Here is a 25,266-nt window from a genome sequence, read left to right on the forward strand (position 1 = left end):
GATTAGAGTTAAAACAGGAGTTAGGGTCAGACCAGGAGCTAGAAATAGGGTTAATCAAGCAGTAAAAGTTAGGTTATCCCAGTATTTAAGGTTTAGGTTAAGTCAGAGGTGAGGATTAGGGTTGGGTCCTGGGTTAAGGCTAGGGTTAGGGTTAGACCATGGGTTAGCAATAGAGTAAAAAAAGGAGTTAGTTTAAAACTAGTTGCTAGAAATAGGGTTAGTCCAGCAGTTTAACCTAGGTTAAGCCAGAAGTTAATGTTTAGGTTAAGCCAGAGGTGAGGATTAGGGTTGGGTCCTGGGTTAAGGCTAGGGTTAGGGTTACACTATGGGTTAGGAATAGAGTTAAAGCAGGAGTTAGGGTCAGACCAGGAGCTAGAAATAGGGTTAGTCCAGCAGTTGAAGTTAGGTTATCCCAGAATTTAAGGTTTAGGTTTGGGTTAGGCCAGAGGTGAGGATTTGGGATGAGTCCTGTGTTAAGGCTAGGGTTAGGATTAGACCATGGGTTAGGAATAGAGGAAAAACAGGAGTTAGTTTAAAACTAGGAGCTAGAAATAGGGTTAGTTCAACAGTTTAACCTATGTTAAGCCAGAATTGAAGGTTTAGGTTAAGCCAGAGGTGATAATTAGGGTTGGGTCCTGGGTTAAGGCTAGGGTTAGGGTTACACTATAAGTTAGGAATAGTGTTAAAGCAGGAGTTAGGGTCAGACCAGGAGCTAGAAATAGGGTTAATCCAGCAGTTAAAGTTAGGTTATCCCAGAATTTAAAGTTTAGGTTTGGGTTAGGCCAGAGGTGAAGATTAGGGATAAGTCCTGTGTTAAGGCTAGGGTTAGACCATGGGTTAGGAATAGAGAAGAAACAGGAGTTAGTTTAAAACTAGGGGCTAGAAATAGGGTTAGTCCAGCAGTTTAACCTATGTGAAGCCAGAATTGAAGGTTTGGGTTAAGCCAGAGGTGAGGATTAGGGTTGGGTCCTGGGTTAAGGCTAGGGTTAGGGTTAGATTATGGGTTAATAATAGAGTTAAAACAGGAGTTAGGGTCAGACCATAAGCTGGAAATAGGGTTAGTCCAGCAGTTAAAGTTAGGTTATCCCAGAATTTAAGGTTTAGGTTTGGGATACGCAAAAGTGAGGATTAGGGTTGAGTCCTGGGTTAAGATTAGGGTTAGACGATGAGTTAGGAATAGAGTTAAAACAGGAGTTAGGGTCAGACAAAGAGCTAAAAATAGCGTAAGTCCAGCAGTTAAAGTCAGGTTATCCCAGAATTTAAGGTTTAGGTTTGGGTTAGGCCAGAGGTGAGGATTAGGGATGAGTCTGGGTTTAAGGCTAGGGTTAAGGTTGTACCATTAGTTAGGAATAGAGTAAATACAGGAGTTAGTTTAAAACTAGAGGCTATAAATAGGGTTTTTCTAGCAGTTTAACATAGTTTCAGGCAGAATTTAAGGTTTAGATTAAGCAAGAGGTGAGGATTAGAGTTGGGTCCTGGGTTAAGGCTAGAGTTAGGGTTAGACCATGGGTTAGGATTAGAGTTAAAACAGGAGTTAGGGTCAGACCTGGAGATAGAAATAGGGTTAGTCAAGCAGTAAAAGTTAGGTTATCCCAGTATTTAAGGTGTAGGTTAACTCAGAGGTGAGTATTAGGGTTGGGTCCTGGGTTAAGGCTAGGGATAGGGTTAGACCATGGGTTAGGAATAGAGTAAAAAAAGGAGTTAGTTTAAAACTAGGGGCTAGAAATAGGGTTAGTCCAGCAGTTTAACCTAGGTTAAGCCAGAATTTAATGTTTAGGTTAAGCCAGATGTGAGGATTAGGGTTGGGTCCTGGGTTAAGGCTAGGGTTAGGGTTACACTATGGGTTAGGAATAGAGTTAAAGCACGAGTTAGGGTCAGACAAGGAGCTAGAAATAGGGTTAGTCCAGCAGTTAAAGTTAGGTTATCCCAGAATTTAAGGTTTAGGTTTGGGTTAGGCCAGAGGTGAGGATTTGGGATGAGTCATGTGTTAAGGCTAGGGTTAGGGTTAGACCATGGGCTAGGAATAGAGGAAAAACAGGAGTTAGTTTAAAACTAGGGGCTAGAAATAGGGTTAGTCCAACAGTTTAACCTATGTTAAGCCAGAATTGAAGGTTTGGGTTAAGCCAGAGGTGAGGATTAGGGTTGGGTCCTGGGTTAAGGGTAGGGTTAGGGTTAGACCATGGGTTAGTAATAGAGTAAAAACAGGAGTTAGTTTAAAACTAGGGGCTAGAAATAGGGTTAGTCCAACAGTTTAACCTATGTTAAGCCAGAATTGAAGGTTTGGGTTAAGCCAGAGGTGAGGATTAGGGTTGGGTCCTGGGTTAAGGCTAGGGTTAGGGTTAGATTATGGGTTAATAATAGAGTTAAAACAGGAGTTATGGTCAAACCACAAGCTGGAAATAGGGTTAGTCCAGCAGTTAAAGTTAGGTTATCCCAGAATTTAAGGTTTAGGTTTGGGATAGGCAAAAGTGAGGATTAGGGTTGAGTTCTTGGTTAAGGTTAGGGTTAGACCATGTGTTATTATTAGCGTTAAAACAGGAGTTAGGGTCAGACCAGGAGCTAAAAATAGGGTAAGTCCAGCAGTTAAAGTCAGGTTATCCCAGAATTTAAGGTTTAGGTTTGGGTTAGGCCAGAGGTGAGGATTAGGGATAAGTCTGGGTTTAAGGCTAGGGTTAAGGTTGGACCATTAGTTAGGAATAGAGTAAAAACAGGAGTTAGTTTAAAACTAGAGGCTAGAAATAGGGTTTTTCTAGCAGTTTAACATAGTTTAAGCCAGAATTTAAGGTTTAGATTAAGCAAGAGGTGAGGATTAGAGTTGGATCCTGGGTTAAGGCTAGGGTTAGGGTTAAACCATGGGTTAGGATTAGAGTTAAAACAGGAGTTAGGGTCAGACCTGGAGCTAGAAATAGGGTTAGTCAATAAGTAAAAGTTTGGTTATCCCAGTATTTAAGGTTTAGGTTAAGTCAGAGGTAAGGATTAGAGTTGGGTCCTGGGTTAAGGCTAGGGTTAGGGTTAGACCATGGGTTAGGAATAGAGTAAAAAAAGGAGTTAGTTTAAAACTAGGGGCTAGAAATAGGGTTAGTCCAGCAGTTTAACCTAGGTTAAGCCAGAATTTAATGTTTAGGTTAAGCCAGAGGTGAGGATTAGGGTTGGGTCCTGGGTTAAGGCTAGGGTTAGGGTTACACTATGGGTTAGGAATAGTGTTAAAGCAGGAGTTAAGGTCATACCAGGAGCTAGAAATAGGGTTAGTCCAGCAGTTAAAGTTAGGTTATCCCAGAATTTAAAGTATAGGTTTGGGTTAGGCCAGAGGTGAAGATTAGGGATAAGTCCTGTGTTAAGGCTAGGGTTAGGTTAGACCATGGGTTAGGAATAGAGAAGAAACAGGAGTTAGTTTAAAACTAGGGGCTAGAAATAGGGTTAGTCCAGCAGTTTAACCTATGTTAAGCCAGAATTGAAGGTTTGGGTTAAGCCAGAGGTGAGGATTAGGGTTGGGTCCTGGGTTAAGGCTAGGGTTAGGGTTAGACCATGGGTTAGGAATAGAGTAAAAACAGGAGTTAGTTTAAAACTAGGGGCTAGCAATAGGGTTAGTCCAACAGTTTAACCTATGTTAAGCCAGAATTGAAGGTTTAGGTTAAGCCAGAGTTGAGGATTAGTTTTGGGTCCTGGGTTAAGGCGAGGGTTAGGGTTACACTATGGGTTAGGAATAGTGTTAAAGCAGGAGTTAGGGTCAGACCAGGAGCTAGAAATAGGTTTAGTCCAGCAGTTAAAGTTAGGTTATTCTAGAATTTAAAGTATAGGTTTGGGTTAGGCCAGAGGTGAAGATTAGTGATAAGTCCTGTGCTAAGGCTAGGGTTAGGGTTAGACCATGGGTTAGGAATAGAGGAGAAACAGGAGTTAGTTTAAAACTAGGGGCTACAAATAGGGTTAGTCCAGCAGTTTAAACTATGTTAAGCCCGAATTGAAGGTTTGGGTTAAGCCAGAGGTGAGGATTAGGGTTTGGTCCTGGGTTAAGACTAGGGTTAGGGTTAGATTATGGGTTAATAATAGAGTTAAAACAGGAGTTAGGGTCAGACCACAAGCTGGAAATAGGGTTAGTCCAGCAGTTAAAGTTAGGTTATCCCAGAATTTAAGGTTTAGGTTTTGGATAGGCAAAAATGAGGATTAGGGTTGAGTCCTGAGTTAAGGTTAGGGTTAGACCATGGGTTAGGAACAGAGTTAAAACAGGGGTTAGGGTCAGACCAGGAGCTAAAAATAGGGTAAGTCCAGCAGTTAAAGTCAGGTTATCCCAGAATTTAAGGTTTAGGTTTGGGTTAGGCCAAAAGTGAGGATTAGGGATTAGTCTGGGTTTAAGGCTAGGGTTAAGGTTAGACCATTAGTTAGGAATAGAGTAAAAACAGGAGTTAGTTTAAAATTAGGGGCTAGAAATAAGGTTAATGCAGCAGCTTAACCTACGTTAAGCCAGAATATAAGGTTTAGATTAACCCAGAGGTGAGGATTAGGGTTGGGTCCTGGGTTAAGGCTACGGTTAGGATTACACCATGGGTTAGGAATAGAGTTAAAGCAGGAGTTAAGGTCAAACCAGGAGTTAGAAATAGGGTTTGTTCAGCAGTTAAAGTTAGGTTATCCCAGTATTTAAGGTTTAGGTTAAGTCAGAGGTGTGGATTAGGGTTGGGTCCTAACTTAAGGCTAGGGTTAGGGTTAGACTATGGGTTAGGAATAGAGTTAAAACAGGAGTTAGGGTCAGACCAGGAGCTAGAAATAGGGTTAGTCATACAGTTAAAGTTAGGTTATCCCAGTATTTAAGGTTTAGGGTAGGTCAGAGGTGAGCATTAGGGTTGGGTCCTGGGTTAAGACTAGAGTTAGCGTTAGACCATGGGTTAGGAATAAAGTTAAAACAGGAGTTAGGTTCAGACCAGATGCTAGAAATAGGGTTAGTCCAGCAGTTAAAGTTAGGTTATTCAGAATTTAATGTTTAGGTTTGGGTTAGGCCAGAGGTGAGGATTAGGGTTAAGTCCTGGGTTAAGGTTAGGGTTAGGGTAAGACCATGGGTTAGGAATAGAGTTAAAACAGGAGTTAGGGTCAGACCAGGAGCTAGAAATAGGGTTAGTCATACAGTTAAAGTTAGGTTATCCCAGTATTTAAGGTTTAGGGTAGGTCAGAGGTGAGCATTAGGGTTGGGTCCTGGGTTAAGACTAGAGTTAGCGTTAGACCATGGGTTAGGAATAAAGTTAAAACAGGAGTTAGGTTTAGACCAGATGCTAGAAATAGGGTTAGTCCAGCAGTGAAAGTTAGGTTATTCAGAATTTAATGTTTAGGTTTGGGTTAGGCCAGAGGTGAGAATTAGGGTTGAGTCCTGGGTTAAGGTTAGGGTTAGGGATAGACCATGGGTTAGGAATAGAGTTAAAACAGGAGTTAGGTTCAGACCAGGAGCTAGAAATAGGGTTATTTTAGCAGTTAAAATTAGGTTATCCCAGAATTTAAGGTTTAGGTTTGGGTTTGGCCAGAGGTGAGGATTAGGGTTGAGTCCGTCGTTAAGGTTAAGTTTAGGGTTAGACCATGGCTTAGAAATAGAGGAAAAACAGGAGTTAGTTTAAAACTAGGGGCTAGAAATAAGGTTAGTCCAACAGTTTAACCTATGTTAAGCCAGAATTGAAAGTTTGGGTTAAGCCAGAGGTGAGGATTAGGGTTGGGTCCTGGGTTAAGGTTAGGGTTAGAGTTAGACCATGGGTTAGGAATAGACTTAAAACATAAGTTAGGGTCAGACCAGGAGCTAGAAATAGGATTAGTCCAGCAGATAAAGTTAGGTTATACCAGTATTAAAGGTTTAGGTTAAGTCAGAGGTGAGGATTAGGGTTAGGTCCTGGGTTAAGGCTAGCGTTAGGGTTATACCATGGATTAGGAATAGAGTAAAAACAGGAGATAGTTTAAAACTAGGGGCTAGAAATAGGGTTAGTCCAGCAGTTTAACCTAGGTTAAGCCAGAAATTAATGTTTAGGTTAAGCCAGAGGTAAGGATTAGCGATGGGTCCTTGGTTAAGGCTAGGGTTAGGGTTACACTATGGGTTAGGATGAGTGTTAAAGCAAGAGTTAGGCTCAGACCAGGAGCTAGAAATAGGGTTAGTCCAGCAGTTAAAGTTGGGTTATCCCAGAATTTAAAGTTTAGGTTTGGAATAGGCCAGAGGTGAAGATTAGGGATGAGTCCTGTATTAAGGTTAGGGTTAGGGTTAGACCATGGGTTAGGAATAGAGGAGAAACAGGAGATAGTTTAAAACTAGGGGCTAGAAATAGGGTTAGTCCAGCAGTTTAACCTATGTTAAGCCAGAATTGAAGGTTTGGGTTAAGCCAGAGGTGAGGATTAGGGTTGGGTCCTGGGTTAAGGCTAGGGTTAGGGTTAGACCATGGGTTAATAATAGAGTTAAAACAGTAGTTAGGGTCAGACCACAAGCTAGAAATAGGGTTAGTCTAGCAGTTAAAGTTAGGTTATCCCAGAATTTAAGGTTGAGGTTTGGGTTAGGCCGGAGGTGAGGATTAGGGTTGAGTCCTGGGTTAAGGTTAGGGCAGGGTTAGACCATGGGTTAGGAACAGAGTTAAAACAGGAGTTAGGGTCAGAACAGGAGCTAGAAATAGGGTTAGTCCAGCAGTTAAAGTTAGGTTAAGGAAGAATTTAAGGTTTAGGTTAAGCCATAGGTAAGGATTAGGGTTGGGTCATAGGTTAAGGCAAGGGTTAGGGTTAGACCATGGGTTAGTAATAGAGTAAAAACAGGAGTTACTGTCAGACCACGAGCTAGAAATAGGGTTAGGCCAACAGTTAAAGTTAGATTATCCCAGAATTTAAGGTTTAGGTATGGGTTAGGCCAGAGGTGAGGTTTAGTGTTGAGCCCTGGGTTAAGGTTAGGGTTAGACCATGGGTTAGGAATAGAGTAAAAACAGGAGTTAGTTTAAAACTAGGGGCAAGAATTAGGGTTAATGCAGCAGTTTAACCTAAGTTAAGCCAGAATATAAGGTTTAGATTAACCCAGAGGTGAGGATTAGGGTTGGGTCATGGGTTAAGGCTACGGTTAGGATTACACCATGGGTTAGGAATGGAGTTAAAGCAGGAGTTAGGGTCAGACCAGGAGTTAGAAATAGGGTTAGTCCAGCAGTTAAAGTTAGGTTATCCCAGTATTTAAGGTTTAGGTTAAGTCAGAGGTGTGGATTAGGGTTGGGTCCTAAGTTAAGGCTAGGGTTAGGGTTAGACTATGGGTTAGGAATAGAGTTAAAACAGGAGTTAGGGTCAGACCAGGAGCTAGAAATAGGGTTAGTCCAGCAGTTAAAGTTAAGTTATCCCAGTATTTAAGGTTTAGGGTAGGTCAGAGGTGAGCATTAGGGTTGGGTCCTGGGTTAAGACTAGAGTTAGCCTTAGACCATGGGTTAGGAATAGAGTTAAAACAGGAGTTAGGTTCTGACCAGATGCTAGAAATAGGGTTAGTCCAGCAGTTAAGGTTAGGTTATCCAGAATATAAGGTTTAGGTTTGAGTTAGGCCAGAGGTGAGGATTAGGGTTTAGTTCTGGGTTAAGGTTAGGGTTAGGGTTAGACCATTTGTTAGGAATAGAGTTAAAACAGGAGTTAGGGTCAGACCATGAGCTAGAAATAGGGTTATTCCAGCAGTTAAAGTTAGGTTATCCCAGAATTTAAGGTTTAGGTTTAGGTTTGGCCAGAGGTGAGGATTAGGGTTGAGTCCTTCGTTAAGGTTAGGTTTAGGGTTAGACCATGGCTTAGAAATAGAGGAAAAACAGGAGTTAGTTTAAAACTAGGTGCTAGAAATAAGGTTAGTCCAACAGTTTAACCTATGTTAAGCCAGAATTGAAGGTTTGGGTTAAGCCACAGGTGAGGATTAGGGTTGGGTCCTGGGTTAAGGCTACGGTTAGGATTACACCATGGGTTAGGAATAGAGTAAAAACAGGAGTTAGTTTAAAACTATGGGCTAGAAATAGGGTTAGTCCAGCAGTTTAACCTAGGTTAAGCCAGAAATGAAGGTTTGGGTTAAGCCAGAGGTGAGGATTAGGGTTGGGTCCTGGGTTAAGGCTAGGGTTAGGGGTAGACCATGGGTTAGTAATAGAGTTAAAAAAGGAGTTAGGGTCAGACCACAAGCTAGAAATAGGGTTAGTCCAGCAGTTAAAGTTAGGTCATCCCAGAATTTAAGGTTTAGGTTTGGGTTAGGCCAGAGTTGAGGATTATGCTTGAGTCCTGGTTTAAGGCTAGGGTTGGGGTTAGACCATGGGTTAGGAATACAGTAAAAACAGGAGTTAGTTTAAAACTAGGGGATATAAATTGGGTTAGTCCAGCAGTTTAACCTAGGTTAAGCCAGAATTTAAGGTTTAGATTAAGCAAGAGGTGAGTATTAGAGTTGGGTCCTGAGTTAAGGCTATCATTAGGGTTAGACCATGGTTTAGGATTAGAGTTAAAACTGGAGTTAGGGTCAGACCAGGAGCTAGAAATAGGATTAGTCCAGCAGATAAAGTTAGGTTATACCAGTATTAAAGGTTTAGGTTAAGTCAGAGGTGAGGATTAGGGTTGGGTCCTGGGTTAAGGCTGGGGGTTAGGTTTACACCAAGGGTTAGAAATAGAGTTAAAGCAGGACTTAGGGTTAGACCAGGGGCTAGAAATAGGGTTAGTCCAGCAGTTAAAGTTAGGTTATTCCAGAATTTAAGGTTTAGGTTTGGTTTAGGCCAGAGGTGAGGATTAGCGTTGAGTCGTGGGTTAAGGTTAGGGTTAGAGTTAGACCATGGGTTAGGAATAGACTTAAAACAGGAGTTAGGGTCATACCAGGAATTAGAAAGAGGGTTAAAGTTAGGGTTATCCCAGTATTTAAGGTTTAGGTTAAGTCAGAGGTGAGGATTAGGGTTGGGTCCTGGGTTAAGGCTAGGGTTAGGGTTATACCATGGGTTAGGAATAGAGTAAAAACAGGAGTTACTTTAAATCTAGGGGCTAGAAATAGGGTTAGTCCAGCAGTTTAACCTAGGTTAAGCCAGAAATTAATGTTTAGGTTAAGCCAGAGGTAAGGATTAGGGATGGGTCCTGGGTTAAGGCTGGGGTTAGGGTTACACTATGGGTTAGGATGAGTGTTAAAGCAAGAGTTAGGCTCAGACCAGGAACTAGAAACAAGGTTAGTCCAGCAGTTAAAGTTAGGTTATCCCAGAATCTAAGGTTTAGGTTTGGGTTAGGCCAGAGGTGAGGATTAGGGATGAGTCCTGTGTTAAGGCTAGGGTTAGGATTAGACCATGGGTTAAAAATAGAGGAGAAACAGGAGTTAGTTTAAAACTAGGGGCTAGAAATAGGGTTAGCCCACAGTTTAACCTATGTTAAGCCAGAATTGAAGGTTTGGGTTAAGCCAGAGGTGAGGATTAGGGTTGGGTCCTGGGTTAAGGCTAGAGTTAGGGTTAGACCATGGGTTGGGAATATAGTTAAAACAGGAGATAGGGTCAGATCACAAGCTAGAAATAGAGTTAGTCCAGCAGTTAAGTTAGGTTATCCCAGAATTTAAGGTTAAGGTTTGGGTTAGGCCAGAGGTGAGGATTAGAGTAGAGTCCTGGGTTAAGGTTAGGGTTAGACCATGGGTTAGGAATAGAGTAAAGACAGAAGTTAATTTAAAACTAGGGGCTAGAAATAGGGTTAATGCAGCAGTTTAACCTACGTTAAGCCAGAATATAAGGTTTAGATTAACCCAGAGGTGAGTATTAGGGTTGGGTCCTGGGTTAAGGCTAGGGTTAGGGTTCGACCACGTGTTAGGATCAGAGTTAAAACAGGAGTTAGGGTGAGACCAGGAGCTAGAAATAGGGTTAGTCCAGCAGTTAAAGTTAGGTTATCCCAGTATTTAAGGTTTAGGTTAAGTCAGAGGTGTGGATTAGGGTTGGGTCCTTGGTTAAGGCTAGGGTTAGGGTTAGAATATTGTTTGGGAATAGAGTTAAAACAGGAGTTAGGTTCAGACCAGATGCTGGAAATAGGGTTAGTCCAGCAGTTAAAGTTAGGTTATCCCAGTATTTAAGGTTTAAATTAAGCAAGAGGAGAGGATTAGAGTTGGGTCCTGGGTTAAGGATAGGGTTAGACCATGGGTTAGGAATAGAGTTAAAACAGGAGTTAAGGTCAGACCAGGAGCTTAAAATAGGGTTAGTCCAGCAGTTAAAGTTAGGTTATCCCAGTATTTAAGGGTTAGGTTAAGTCAGATGTGAGGATTAGAGTTGGGTCCTGGTTTAAGGCTAGCTTTAGACCATGGGTTAGGAATAGTGTTAAAACAGGAGTTAGGTTCAGACCAGATGCTGGAAATAAGGTTAGTCCAGCAGTTAAAGTTAGGTTATCCCAGTATTTAAGGTTTAAATTAAGCAAGAGGAGAGGATTAGAGTTGAGTCCTGGGTTAAGGCTAGAGTTAAAACAGGAGATAGGGTCAGACCACAAGCTAGAAGTAGAGTTAGTCCAGCAGTTTAAGTTAGGTTATCCCAGAATTTAAGGTTTAGGTTTGGGTTAGGCCAAAGGTGAGGATTAGGGATGAGTCCTCGTTTAAGGCTAGGGTTAGGGTTAGACCATGGGTTAGGAATAGAGTAAAACAGGAGTTAGTTTAAACCTAAGGGCTAGAAATAGGGTTAGTCCAGCAGTTTAACATAGTTTAAGCCAGAACTTAAGGTTTAGTTTAACACAGAGGTGAGGATTAGGGTTGGGTCCCTGGTTAAGGTTATGGTTAGGATTACATCATGGGTTAGGAATAGAGTTAAAGCAGGAGTTAGGGTCAGACCAGGAGCTAGAAATACGGTTGGTCCTGCAGTTAAACTTAGGTTATTCCAGTATTTAAGGTTTAGGTTAAGTCAGAGGTTGAGATTAGGGTTGGGTCCTGGGTTAAGGCTAGGGTTAGGGTTAGACCATGGGTTAGGAATAGAGTTAAAACTGTAGTTAGGGTCAAACCAAGAGCTAGAAATAGGGTTAGTCCAGCAGTTAAAGTTAGGTTATCCCAGTATTTAAGGTTAAGGTTTGGGTTAGGCCAGAGGTGAGGATTAGGGTTGAGTCCTGGGTTAAGGTTAGGGTTAGTGTTAGACCATGGGTTAGGAATAGAGTAAAAACAGGAGTTAGGGTCAGTCCAGGAGCTAGAAATAGTGTTAGTCCTTCAGTTTAAGTTAGGTTATCCCAGTATTTAAGGTTAAGGTTTGGGTTAGGCCAGAGGTGAGGATTAGGGTTGAGTCCTGGGTTAAGGTTAGGGTTAGTGTTAGACCATGGGTTAGGAATAGAGTAAAAACAGGAGTTAGGGTCAGACCAGGAGCTAGAAATAGTGTTATTCCAGCAGATAAAGTTAGGTTATCCCAGTATTTAAGGTTTAGGTTAAGTCAGAGGTGAGGATTAGGGTTGCGTCCTGTGTTAAGGCTGGGGGTTAGGGTTACACCAAGGGTTAGGAGTAGAGTTAAAGCAGGAGTTAGGGTCAGACAAGGGGCTAATAATAGGGTTAGTCCAGCAGATAAACTTAGGTTAAGCCAGAATTTAAGGTTTAGGTTAAGCCAGAGGTGAGGAATAGTGTTGGGTACAGGGTTAAGGCTAGGGTTAGGTTAGACCATTGCCAAGTAATAGAGTTAAAAAAGGATTTTGAATCAGACCAAGAGCTAGAAATAGGGTTAGTCCAGCAGTTTAAGTTAGGTTATCCCAGAATTTAAGGTTAAGGTTTGGGTTAGGCCAGAGGTGAGGATTAGGGTTGAGTCCTGGGTTAAGGTTAGGGTTAGTGTTAGACCATGGTTTAGGAATAGAGTTAAAACAGGAGTTAGGGTCAGACAAGGAGCTAGAAATAGGATTAGTCCAGCAGTTAAAGTTAGGTTATCCCAGTATTTAAGGTTTATATTACTCAAGAGGTGAGGATTAGGGTTGGGTCCTCGGTTAAGGATAGGGTTAGGGTTAGACCATGGGTAAGGAATAGAGTTAAAACAGGAGTTAGGGTCAGACTAGGAGCTAGAAATAGGGTTAGTCCAGCAGTTAAAGTTAGGTTATCCCAGTATTTAAGGGTTAGGTTAAGTCAGAGGTGAGGGTTAGAGTTGGGTCCTGGGTTAAGGCTAGGGTTAGACCATGGGTTAGGAATAGTGTTAAAACAGGAGTAAGTGTCAGACCAGGAGCTAGAAATAGGGTTATTCCAGCAGTTAAAGTTAGGTTATCCCAGAATTTAAGGTTTAGGTTTAGGTTTGGCCAGAGGTGAGGATTAGGGTTGAGTCCTTCGTTAAGGTTAGGTTTAGGGTTAGACCATGGCTTAGAAATAGAGGAAAAACAGGAGTTAGTTTAAAACTAGGTGCTAGAAATAAGGTTAGTCCAACAGTTTAACCTATGTTAAGCCAGAATTGAAGGTTTGGGTTAAGCCACAGGTGAGGATTAGGGTTGGGTCCTGGGTTAAGGCTACGGTTAGGATTACACCATGGGTTAGGAATAGAGTAAAAACAGGAGTTAGTTTAAAACTATGGGCTAGAAATAGGGTTAGTCCAGCAGTTTAACCTAGGTTAAGCCAGAATTGAAGGTTTGGGTTAAGCCAGAGGTGAGGATTAGGGTTGGGTCCTGGGTTAAGGCTAGGGTTAGGGGTAGACCATGGGTTAGTAATAGAGTTAAAAAAGGAGTTAGGGTCAGACCACAAGCTAGAAATAGGGTTAGTCCAGCAGTTAAAGTTAGGTCATCCCAGAATTTAAGGTTTAGATTTGGGTTAGGCCAGAGTTGAGGATTATGCTTGAGTCCTGGTTTAAGGCTAGGGTTGGGGTTAGACCATGGGTTAGGAATACAGTAAAAACAGGAGTTAGTTTAAAACTAGGGGATATAAATTGGGTTAGTCCAGCAGTTTAACCTAGGTTAAGCCAGAATTTAAGGTTTAGATTAAGCAAGAGGTGAGTATTAGAGTTGGGTCCTGAGTTAAGGCTATCATTAGGGTTAGACCATGGTTTAGGATTAGAGTTAAAACTGGAGTTAGGGTCAGACCAGGAGCTAGAAATAGGATTAGTCCAGCAGATAAAGTTAGGTTATACCAGTATTAAAGGTTTAGGTTAAGTCAGAGGTGAGGATTAGGGTTGGGTCCTGGGTTAAGGCTGGGGGTTAGGTTTACACCAAGGGTTAGAAATAGAGTTAAAGCAGGACTTAGGGTTAGACCAGGGGCTAGAAATAGGGTTAGTCTAGCAGTTAAAGTTAGGTTATTCCAGAATTTAAGGTTTAGGTTTGGGTTAGGCCAGAGGTGAGGATTAGCGTTGAGTCGTGGGTTAAGGTGAGGGTTAGAGTTAGACCATGGGTTAGGAATAGACTTAAAACAGGAGTTAGGGTCATACCAGAAATTAGAAAGAGGGTTAAAGTTAGGGTTATCCCAGTATTTAAGGTTTAGGTTAAGTCAGAGGTGAGGATTAGGGTTGGGTCCTGGGTTAAGTCTAGGGTTAGGGTTATACCATGGGTTAGGAATAGAGTAAAAACAGGAGTTACTTTAAATCTAGGGGCTAGAAATAGGGTTAGTCCAGCAGTTTAACCTAGGTTAAGCCAGAAATTAATGTTTAGGTTAAGCCAGAGGTAAGGATTAGGGATGGGTCCTGGGTTAAGGCTAGGGTTAGGGTTACACTATGGGTTAGGATGAGTGTTAAAGCAAGAGTTAGGCTCAGACCAGGAACTAGAAATAGGGTTAGTCCAGCAGTTAAAGTTAGGTTATCCCAGAATCTAAGGTTTAGGTTTGGGTTAGGCCAGAGGTGAGGATTAGGGATGAGTCCTGTGTTAAGGCTAGGGTTAGGATTAGACCATGGGTTAAAAATATAGGAGAAACAGGAGTTAGTTTAAAACTAGGGGCTAGAAATAGGGTTAGCCCACAGTTTAACCTATGTTAAGCCAGAATTGAAGGTTTGGGTTAAGCCAGAGGTGAGGATTACGGTTGGGTCCTGGGTTAAGGCTAGAGTTAGGGTTAGACCATGGGTTGGGAATATAGTTAAAACAGGAGATAGGGTCAGATCACAAGCTAGAAATAGAGTTAGTCCAGCAGTTAAGTTAGGTTATCCCAGAATTTAAGGTTAAGGTTTGGGTTAGGCCAGAGGTGAGGATTAGGGTAGAGTCCTGGGTTAAGGTTAGGGTTAGACCATGGGTTAGGAATAGAGTAAAGACAGAAGTTAATTTAAAACTAGGGGCTAGAAATAGGGTTAATGCAGCAGTTTAACCTACGTTAAGCCAGAATATAAGGTTTAGATTAACCCAGAGGTGAGTATTAGGGTTGGGTCCTGGGTTAAGGCTAGGGTTAGGGTTCGACCACGTGTTAGGATCAGAGTTAAAACAGGAGTTAGGGTGAGACCAGGAGCTAGAAATAGGGTTAGTCCAGCAGTTAAAGTTAGGTTATCCCAGTATTTAAGGTTTAGGTTAAGTCAGAGGTGTGGATTAGGGTTGGGTCCTTGGTTAAGGCTAGGGTTAGGGTTAGAATATTGTTTGGGAATAGAGTTAAAACAGGAGTTAGGTTCAGACCAGATGCTGGAAATAGGGTTAGTCCAGCAGTTAAAGTTAGGTTATCCCAGTATTTAAGGTTTAAATTAAGCAAGAGGAGAGGATTAGAGTTGGGTCCTGGGTTAAGGATAGGGTTAGGGTTAGACCATGGGTTAGGAATAGAGTTAAACAGGAGTTAAGGTCAGACCAGGAGCTAGAAATAGGGTTAGTCCAGCAGTTAAAGTTAGGTTATCCCAGTATTTAAGGGTTAGGTTAAGTCAGATGTGAGGATTAGAGTTGGGTCCTGGTTTAAGGCTAGCTTTAGACCATGGGTTAGGAATAGTGTTAAAACAGGAGTTAGGTTCAGACCAGATGCTGGAAATAAGGTTAGTCCAGCAGTTAAAGTTAGGTTATCCCAGTATTTAAGGTTTAAATTAAGCAAGAGGAGAGGATTAGAGTTGAGTCCTGGGTTAAGGCTAGAGTTAGGGTTAGACCATGGGTTAGGAATAGAGTTAAAACAGGAGATAGGGTCAGACCACAAGCTAGAAGTAGAGTTAGTCCAGCAGTTAAAGTTAGGTTATCCCAGAATTTAAGGTTTAGGTTTGGGTTAGGCCAAAGGTGAGGATTAGGGATGAGTCCTCGTCTAAGGCTAGGGTTAGGGTTGGACCATGGGTTAGGAATAGAGTAAAAACAGGAGTTAGTTTAAACCTAAGGGCTAGAAATAGGGTTAGTCCAGCAGTTTAACATAGTTTAAGCCAGAACTTAAGGTTTAGTTTAACACAGAGGTGAGGATTAGGGTTGGGTCCCTGGTTAAGGTTATGGTTAGGATTACATCATGGGTTAGGAATAGAGTTAAAGCAGGAGTTAGGGTCAGACCAGGAGCTAGAAATACGGTTGGTCCTGCAGTTAAACTTAGGTTATCCCAGTATTTAAGGTTTAGGTTAAGTCAGAGGTTGAGATTAGGGTTGGGTCCTGGGTTAAGGCTAGGGTTAGGGTTAGACCATGGGTTAGGAATAGAGTTAAAACTGTAGTTAGGGTCAAACCAAGAGCTAGAAATAGGGTTAGTCCAGCAGTTAAAGTTAGGTTATCCCAGTATTTAAGGTTAAGGTTTGGGTTAGGCCAGAGGTGAGGATTAGGGTTGAGTCCTGGGTTAAGGTTAGGGTTAGTGTTAGACCATGGGTTAGGAATAGAGTAAAAACAGGAGTTAGGGTCAGTCCAGGAGCTAGAAATAGTGTTAGTCCAGCAGTTTAAGTTAGGTTATCCCAGTATTTAAGGTTAAGGTTTGGGTTAGGCCAGAGGTGAGGATTAGGGTTGAGTCCTGGGTTAAGGTTAGGGTTAGTGTTAGACCATGGGTTAGGAATAGAGTAAAAACAGGAGTTAGGGTCAGTCCAGGAGCTAGAAATAGTGTTAGTCCTTCAGTTTAAGTTAGGTTATCCCAGTATTTAAGGTTAAGGTTTGGGTTAGGCCAGAGGTGAGGATTAGGGTTGAGTCCTGGGTTAAGGTTAGGGTTAGAGTTAGACCATGGGTTAGGAATAGAGTAAAAACAGGAGTTAGGGTCAGACCAGGAGCTAGAAATAGTGTTATTCCAGCAGATAAAGTTAGGTTATCCCAGTATTTAAGGTTTAGGTTAAGTCAGAGGTGAGGATTAGGGTTGCGTCCTGTGTTAAGGCTGGGGGTTAGGGTTACACCAAGGGTTAGGAGTAGAGTTAAAGCAGGAGTTAGGGTCAGACAAGGGGCTAAAAATAGGGTTAGTCCAGCAGATAAACTTAGGTTAAGCCAGAATTTAAGGTTTAGGTTAAGCCAGAGGTGAGGAATAGTGTTGGGTACAGGGTTAAGGCTAGGGTTAGGTTAGACCATTGCCAAGTAATAGAGTTAAAAAAGGATTTTGAATCAGACCAAGAGCTAGAAATAGGGTTAGTCCAGCAGTTTAAGTTAGGTTATCCCAGAATTTAAGGTTAAGGTTTGGGTTAGGCCAGAGGTGAGGATTAGGGTTGAGTCCTGGGTTAAGGTTAGTGTTAGTGTTAGACCATGGTTTAGGAATAGAGTTAAAACAGGAGTTAGGGTCAGACAAGGAGCTAGAAATAGGATTAGTCCAGCAGTTAAAGTTAGGTTATCCCAGTATTTAAGATTTAGATTACGCAAGAGGTGAGGATTAGGGTTGGGTCCTCGGTTAAGGATAGGGTTAGGGTTAGACCATGGGTAAGGAATAGAGTTAAAACAGGAGTTAGGGTCAGACTAGGAGCTAGAAATAGGGTTAGTCCAGCAGTTAAAGTTAGGTTATCCCAGTATTTAAGGGTTAGGTTAAGTCAGAGGTGAGGGTTAGAGTTGGGTCCTGGGTTAAGGCTAGGGTTAGACCATGGGTTAGGAATAGTGTTAAAACAGGAGTAAGTGTCAGACCAGGAGCTAGAAATAGGGTTATTCCAGCAGTTAAAGTTAGGTTATCCCAGAATTTAAGGTTTAGGTTTAGGTTTGGCCAGAGGGGAGGATTAGGGTTGAGTCCTTCGTTAAGGTTAGGTTTAGGGTTAGACCATGGCTTAGAAATAGAGGAAAAACAGGAGTTAGTTTAAAACTAGGTGCTAGAAATAAGGTTAGTCCAACAGTTTAACCTATGTTAAGCCAGAATTGAAGGTTTGGGTTAAGCCACAGGTGAGGATTAGGGTTGGGTCCTGGGTTAAGGCTACGGTTAGGATTACACCATGGGTTAGGAATAGAGTAAAAACAGGAGTTAGTTTAAAACTATGGGCTAGAAATAGGGTTAGTCCAGCAGTTTAACCTAGGTTAAGCCAGAATTGAAGGTTTGGGTTAAGCCAGAGGTGAGGATTAGGGTTGGGTCCTGGGTTAAGGCTAGGGTTAGGGGTAGACCATGGGTTAGTAATAGAGTTAAAAAAGGAGTTAGGGTCAGACCACAAGCTAGAAATAGGGTTAGTCCAGCAGTTAAAGTTAGGTCATCCCAGAATTTAAGGTTTAGATTTGGGTTAGGCCAGAGTTGAGGATTATGCTTGAGTCCTGGTTTAAGGCTAGGGTTGGGGTTAGACCATGGGTTAGGAATACAGTAAAAACAGGAGTTAGTTTAAAACTAGGGGATATAAATTGGGTTAGTCCAGCAGTTTAACCTAGGTTAAGCCAGAATTTAAGGTTTAGATTAAGCAAGAGGTGAGTATTAGAGTTGGGTCCTGAGTTAAGGCTATCATTAGGGTTAGACCATGGTTTAGGATTAGAGTTAAAACTGGAGTTAGGGTCAGACCAGGAGCTAGAAATAGGATTAGTCCAGCAGATAAAGTTAGGTTATACCAGTATTAAAGGTTTAGGTTAAGTCAGAGGTGAGGATTAGGGTTGGGTCCTGGGTTAAGGCTGGGGGTTAGGTTTACACCAAGGGTTAGAAATAGAGTTAAAGCAGGACTTAGGGTTAGACCAGGAGCTAGAAATAGGGTTAGTCTAGCAGTTAAAGTTAGGTTATTCCAGAATTTAAGGTTTAGGTTTGGGTTAGGCCAGAGGTGAGGATTAGCGTTGAGTCGTGGGTTAAGGTGAGGGTTAGAGTTAGACCATGGGTTAGGAATAGACTTAAAACAGGAGTTAGGGTCATACCAGGAATTAGAAAGAGGGTTAAAGTTAGGGTTATCCCAGTATTTAAGGTTTAGGTTAAGTCAGAGGTGAGGATTAGGGTTGGGTCCTGGGTTAAGTCTAGGGTTAGGGTTATACCATGGGTTAGGAATAGAGTAAAAACAGGAGTTACTTTAAATCTAGGGGCTAGAAATAGGGTTAGTCCAGCAGTTTAACCTAGGTTAAGCCAGAAATTAATGTTTAGGTTAAGCCAGAGGTAAGGATTAGGGATGGGTCCTGGGTTAAGGCTGGGGTTAGGGTTACACTATGGGTTAGGATGAGTGTTAAAGCAAGAGTTAGGCTCAGACCAGGAACTAGAAATAGGGTTAGTCCAGCAGTTAAAGTTAGGTTATCCCAGAATCTAAGGTTTAGGTTTGGGTTAGGCCAGAGGTGAGGATTAGGGATGAGTCCTGTGTTAAGGCTAGGGTTAGGATTAGACCATGGGTTAAAAATATAGGAGAAACAGGAGTTAGTTTAAAACTAGGGGCTAGAAATAGGGTTAGCCCACAGTTTAACCTATGTTAAGCCAGAATTGAAGGTTTGGGTTAAGCCAGAGGTGAGGATTACGGTTGGGTCCTGGGTTAAGGCTAGAGTTAGGGTTAGACCATGGGTTGGGAATATAGTTAAAACAGGAGATAGGGTCAGATCACAAGCTAGAAATAGAGTTAGTCCAGCAGTTAAGTTAGGTTATCCCAGAATTTAAGGTTAAGGTTTGGGTTAGGCCAGAGGTGAGGATTAGGGTAGAGTCCTGGGTTAAGGTTAGGGTTAGACCATGGGTTAGGAATAGAGTAAAGACAGAAGTTAATTTAAAACTAGGGGCTAGAAATAGGGTTAATGCAGCAGTTTAACCTACGTTAAGCCAGAATATAAGGTTTAGATTAACCCAGAGGTGAGTATTAGGGTTGGGTCCTGGGTTAAGGCTAGGGTTAGGGTTCGACCACGTGTTAGGATCAGAGTTAAAACAGGAGTTAGGGTGAGACCAGGAGCTAGAAATAGGGTTAGTCCAGCAGTTAAAGTTAGGTTATCCCAGTATTTAAGGTTTAGGTTAAGTCAGAGGTGTGGATTAGGGTTGGGTCCTTGGTTAAGGCTAGGGTTAGGGTTAGAATATTGTTTGGGAATAGAGTTAAAACAGGAGTTAGGTTCAGACCAGATGCTGGAAATAGGGTTAGTCCAGCAGTTAAAGTTAGGTTATCCCAGTATTTAAGGTTTAAATTAAGCAAGAGGAGAGGATTAGAGTTGGGTCCTGGGTTAAGGATAGGGTTAGGGTTAGACCATGGGTTAGGAATAGAGTTAAACAGGAGTTAAGGTCAGACCAGGAGCTAGAAATAGGGTTAGTCCAGCAGTTAAAGTTAGGTTATCCCAGTATTTAAGGGTTAGGTTAAGTCAGATGTGAGGATTAGAGTTGGGTCCTGGTTTAAGGCTAGCTTTAGACCATGGGTTAGGAATAGTGTTAAAACAGGAGTTAGGTTCAGACCAGATGCTGGAAATAAGGTTAGTCCAGCAGTTAAAGTTAGGTTATCCCAGTATTTAAGGTTTAAATTAAGCAAGAGGAGAGGATTAGAGTTGAGTCCTGGGTTAAGGCTAGAGTTAGGGTTAGACCATGGGTTAGGAATAGAGTTAAAACAGGAGATAGGGTCAGACCACAAGCTAGAAGTAGAGTTAGTCCAGCAGTTAAAGTTAGGTTATCCCAGAATTTAAGGTTTAGGTTTGGGTTAGGCCAAAGGTGAGGATTAGGGATGAGTCCTCGTCTAAGGCTAGGGTTAGGGTTGGACCATGGGTTAGGAATAGAGTAAAAACAGGAGTTAGTTTAAACCTAAGGGCTAGAAATAGGGTTAGTCCAGCAGTTTAACATAGTTTAAGCCAGAACTTAAGGTTTAGTTTAACACAGAGGTGAGGATTAGGGTTGGGTCCCTGGTTAAGGTTATGGTTAGGATTACATCATGGGTTAGGAATAGAGTTAAAGCAGGAGTTAGGGTCAGACCAGGAGCTAGAAATACGGTTGGTCCTGCAGTTAAACTTAGGTTATCCCAGTATTTAAGGTTTAGGTTAAGTCAGAGGTTGAGATTAGGGTTGGGTCCTGGGTTAAGGCTAGGGTTAGGGTTAGACCATGGGTTAGGAATAGAGTTAAAACTGTAGTTAGGGTCAAACCAAGAGCTAGAAATAGGGTTAGTCCAGCAGTTAAAGTTAGGTTATCCCAGTATTTAAGGTTAAGGTTTGGGTTAGGCCAGAGGTGAGGATTAGGGTTGAGTCCTGGGTTAAGGTTAGGGTTAGTGTTAGACCATGGGTTAGGAATAGAGTAAAAACAGGAGTTAGGGTCAGTCCAGGAGCTAGAAATAGTGTTAGTCCAGCAGTTTAAGTTAGGTTATCCCAGTATTTAAGGTTAAGGTTTGGGTTAGGCCAGAGGTGAGGATTAGGGTTGAGTCCTGGGTTAAGGTTAGGGTTAGTGTTAGACCATGGGTTAGGAATAGAGTAAAAACAGGAGTTAGGGTCAGACCAGGAGCTAGAAATAGTGTTATTCCAGCAGATAAAGTTAGGTTATCTCAGTATTTAAGGTTTAGGTTAAGTCAGAGGTGAGGATTAGGGTTGCGTCCTGGGTTAAGGCTGGGGGTTAGGGTTACACCAAGGGTTAGGAGTAGAGTTAAAGCAGGAGTTAGGGTCAGACAAGGGGCTAAAAATTGGGTTAGTCCAGCAGATAAATTTAGGTTAAGCCAGAATTTAAGGTTTAGGTTAAGCCAGAGGTGAGGAATAGTGTTGGGTACAGGGTTAAGGCTAGGGTTAGGTTAGACCATTGCCAAGTAATAGAGTTAAAAAAGGATTTTGAATCAGACCAAGAGCTAGAAATAGGGTTAGTCCAGCAGTTTAAGTTAGGTTATCCCAGTATTTAAGGTTTAGATTACGCAAGAGGTGAGGATTAGAGTTGGGTCCTCGGTTAAGGATAGGGTTAGGGTTAGACCATGGGTAAGGAATAAAGTTAAAACAGGAGTTAGGGTCAGACTAGGAGCTAGAAATAGGGTTAGTCCAGCAGTTAAAGTTAGGTTATCCCAGTATTTAAGGGTTAGGTTAAGTCAGAGGTGAGGGTTAGAGTTGGGTCCTGGGTTAAGGCTAGGGTTAGACCATGGGTTAGGAATAGTGTTAAAACAGGAGTAAGGGTCAGACCAGGAGCTAGAAATAGGGTTAGTCCAGCAGTTAAAGTTAGGTTATCCCAGTATTTAAGGTTTAGGTTAAGTCAGAGGTGAGGATTAGGGTTGGGTCCTGGGTTAAGGCTAGGGTTAGGGTTAGACCATGGGTTAGGAATAGAGTAAAAACAGGAGTTAGTTTAAAACTAGGGGGTAAAATAGGGTTAGTCCAGCAGTTTTACCTAGCTTAAGCCAGAATTTAATGTTTAGGTTAAGCCAGAGGTGAGGATTAGGGTTAGGTCCTGGGTTAAGGTTAGGGTTAGGGTTAGACCATGGGTTAGGAATAGTGGAAAAATAGGAGGTAGTTTAAAACAAGGCGCTAGAAATAGGGTTAGTCCAGCAGTTTAACCTATGTTAAACCAGAATTGAAGGTTTGGTTTAAGCAAGAGGTGAGGATTAGGGTTGGGTTCTGTGTTAGGGCTAGGGTTAGGGTTAGACCACGTGTTAGGATCAGAGTTAAAACAGGAGTTAGGGTGAGACCAGGAGCTAGAAATAGGGTTAGTCCAGCAGTTAAAGTTAGGTTATCCCAGTATTTAAGGTTTAGGTTAAGTCAGAGGTGTGGATTAGGGTTGGGTCCTTGGTTAAGGCTAGGGTTAGGGTTAGAATATTGTTTGGGAATAGAGTTAAAACAGGAGTTAGGTTCAGACCAGATGCTGGAAATAGGGTTAGTCCAGCAGTTAAAGTTAGGTTATCCCAGTATTTAAGGTTTAAATTAAGCAAGAGGAGAGGATTAGAGTTGGGTCCTGGGTTAAGGATAGGGTTAGACCATGGGTTAGGAATAGAGTTAAAACAGGAGTTAAGGTCAGACCAGGAGCTTAAAATAGGGTTAGTCCAGCAGTTAAAGTTAGGTTATCCCAGTATTTAAGGGTTAGGTTAAGTCAGATGTGAGGATTAGAGTTGGGTCCTGGTTTAAGGCTAGCTTTAGACCATGGGTTAGGAATAGTGTTAAAACAGGAGTTAGGTTCAGACCAGATGCTGGAAATAAGGTTAGTCCAGCAGTTAAAGTTAGGTTATCCCAGTATTTAAGGTTTAAATTAAGCAAGAGGAGAGGATTAGAGTTGAGTCCTGGGTTAAGGCTAGAGTTAAAACAGGAGATAGGGTCAGACCACAAGCTAGAAGTAGAGTTAGTCCAGCAGTTTAAGTTAGGTTATCCCAGAATTTAAGGTTTAGGTTTGGGTTAGGCCAAAGGTGAGGATTAGGGATGAGTCCTCGTTTAAGGCTAGGGTTAGGGTTAGACCATGGGTTAGGAATAGAGTAAAACAGGAGTTAGTTTAAACCTAAGGGCTAGAAATAGGGTTAGTCCAGCAGTTTAACATAGTTTAAGCCAGAACTTAAGGTTTAGTTTAACACAGAGGTGAGGATTAGGGTTGGGTCCCTGGTTAAGGTTATGGTTAGGATTACATCATGGGTTAGGAATAGAGTTAAAGCAGGAGTTAGGGTCAGACCAGGAGCTAGAAATACGGTTGGTCCTGCAGTTAAACTTAGGTTATTCCAGTATTTAAGGTTTAGGTTAAGTCAGAGGTTGAGATTAGGGTTGGGTCCTGGGTTAAGGCTAGGGTTAGGGTTAGACCATGGGTTAGGAATAGAGTTAAAACTGTAGTTAGGGTCAAACCAAGAGCTAGAAATAGGGTTAGTCCAGCAGTTAAAGTTAGGTTATCCCAGTATTTAAGGTTAAGGTTTGGGTTAGGCCAGAGGTGAGGATTAGGGTTGAGTCCTGGGTTAAGGTTAGGGTTAGTGTTAGACCATGGGTTAGGAATAGAGTAAAAACAGGAGTTAGGGTCAGTCCAGGAGCTAGAAATAGTGTTAGTCCTTCAGTTTAAGTTAGGTTATCCCAGTATTTAAGGTTAAGGTTTGGGTTAGGCCAGAGGTGAGGATTAGGGTTGAGTCCTGGGTTAAGGTTAGGGTTAGTGTTAGACCATGGGTTAGGAATAGAGTAAAAACAGGAGTTAGGGTCAGACCAGGAGCTAGAAAAAGTGTTATTCCAGCAGATAAAGTTAGGTTATCCCAGTATTTAAGGTTTAGGTTAAGTCAGAGGTGAGGATTAGGGTTGCGTCCTGTGTTAAGGCTGGGGGTTAGGGTTACACCAAGGGTTAGGAGTAGAGTTAAAGCAGGAGTTAGGGTCAGACAAGGGGCTAAAAATAGGGTTAGTCCAGCAGATAAACTTAGGTTAAGCCAGAATTTAAGGTTTAGGTTAAGCCAGAGGTGAGGAATAGTGTTGGGTACAGGGTTAAGGCTAGGGTTAGGTTAGACCATTGCCAAGTAATAGAGTTAAAAAAGGATTTTGAATCAGACCAAGAGCTAGAAATAGGGTTAGTCCAGCAGTTTAAGTTAGGTTATCCCAGAATTTAAGGTTAAGGTTTGGGTTAGGCCAGAGGTGAGGATTAGGGTTGAGTCCTGGGTTAAGGTTAGGGTTAGTGTTAGACCATGGTTTAGGAATAGAGTTAAAACAGGAGTTAGGGTCAGACAAGGAGCTAGAAATAGGATTAGTCCAGCAGTTTAAGTTAGGTTATCCCAGTATTTAAGGTTTAGATTACGCAAGAGGTGAGGATTAGAGTTGGGTCCTCGGTTAAGGATAGGGTTAGGGTTAGACCATGGGTAAGGAATAAAGTTAAAACAGGAGTTAGGGTCAGACTAGGAGCTAGAAATAGGGTTAGTCCAGCAGTTAAAGTTAGGTTATCCCAGTATTTAAGGGTTAGGTTAAGTCAGAGGTGAGGGTTAGAGTTCGGTCCTGGGTTAAGGCTAGGGTTAGACCATGGGTTAGGAATAGTGTTAAAACAGGAGTAAGGGTCAGACCAGGAGCTAGAAATAGGGTTAGTCCAGCAGTTAAAGTTAGGTTATCCCAGTATTTAAGGTTTAGGTTAAGTCAGAGGTGAGGATTAGGGTTGGGTCCTGGGTTAAGGCTAGGGTTAGGGTTAGACCATGGGTTAGGAATAGAGTAAAAACAGGAGTTAGTTTAAAACTAGGGGGTAAAATAGGGTTAGTCCAGCAGTTTAACCTAGCTTAAGCCAGAATTTAATGTTTAGGTTAAGCCAGAGGTGAGGATTAGGGTTAGGTCCTGGGTTAAGGTTAGGGTTAGGGTTAGACCATGGGTTAGGAATAGTGGAAAAATAGGAGGTAGTTTAAAACAAGGCGCTAGAAATAGGGTTAGTCCAGCAGTTTAACCTATGTTAAACCAGAATTGAAGGTTTGGTTTAAGCAAGAGGTGAGGATTAGGGTTGGGTTCTGTGTTAGGGCTAGGGTTAGGGTTAGACCATGGGTTAGGAATACAGTTAAAACAGGAGTTATGGTCAGACCAGGAGCAAGAAATAGAGTTAGTCCAGCAGTTAAAGTTAGGTTATCCCAGAATTTAAGCTTTAGGTTTGGGTTAGGCCAGAGGTGAGGATTAGGGATGAGTTCTTGTTTAAGGCTAAGGTTAGGGTTAGACCATGGGTTAGGAAAAGAGTAAAAACAGGAGTTAGTTTAAAACTAGGGGCTAGAAATAGGGCTATTCCAGCAAAATAACATAGTTTAAGCCAGAATTTAAGGTTTAGATTAAGCAAGAGGTTAGGATTAGAGTTGGGTCCTGGGTTAAGTCTAGGGTTAGGGTTAGACCATGGGTTAGGATTAGAGTTAAAACAGGAGTTAGGGTCAGACCAGGAGCTAGAAATAGGGTTAGTCCAGCAGTTAAAGTTAGGTTATTTCAGTATTTAAGGTTTAGGTTAAGTCAGAGGTGAGGATTAGGGTTGGGTCCTGGGTTAAGGCTAGGGTTAGGGTTAGACCATGGGTTAGGAATAGAGTAAAAACAGGAGTTAGTTTAAAACTAGGGGGTAAAATAGGGTTAGTCCAGCAGTTTAACCTAGGTTAAGCCAGAATTTAATGTTTAGGTTAAGCCAGAGGTGACGATTAGGGTTAGGTCCTGGGTTAAGGCTAGGGTTAGGGTGAGACCATGTGTTAGGAATAGTGGAAAAATAGGAGGTAGTTTAAAACTAGGCGATAGAAATAGGGTTAGTCCAGCAGTTTAACCTATGTTAAATCAGAATTGAAGGTTTGGTTTAAGCAAGAGGTGAGGATTGGGGTTGGGTTCTGGGTT

The sequence above is a fragment of the Anomaloglossus baeobatrachus genome, chromosome 4 (genome assembly GCF_048569485.1).
Source record: "Anomaloglossus baeobatrachus isolate aAnoBae1 chromosome 4, aAnoBae1.hap1, whole genome shotgun sequence".
Taxonomy (NCBI): domain Eukaryota; kingdom Metazoa; phylum Chordata; class Amphibia; order Anura; family Aromobatidae; genus Anomaloglossus; species Anomaloglossus baeobatrachus.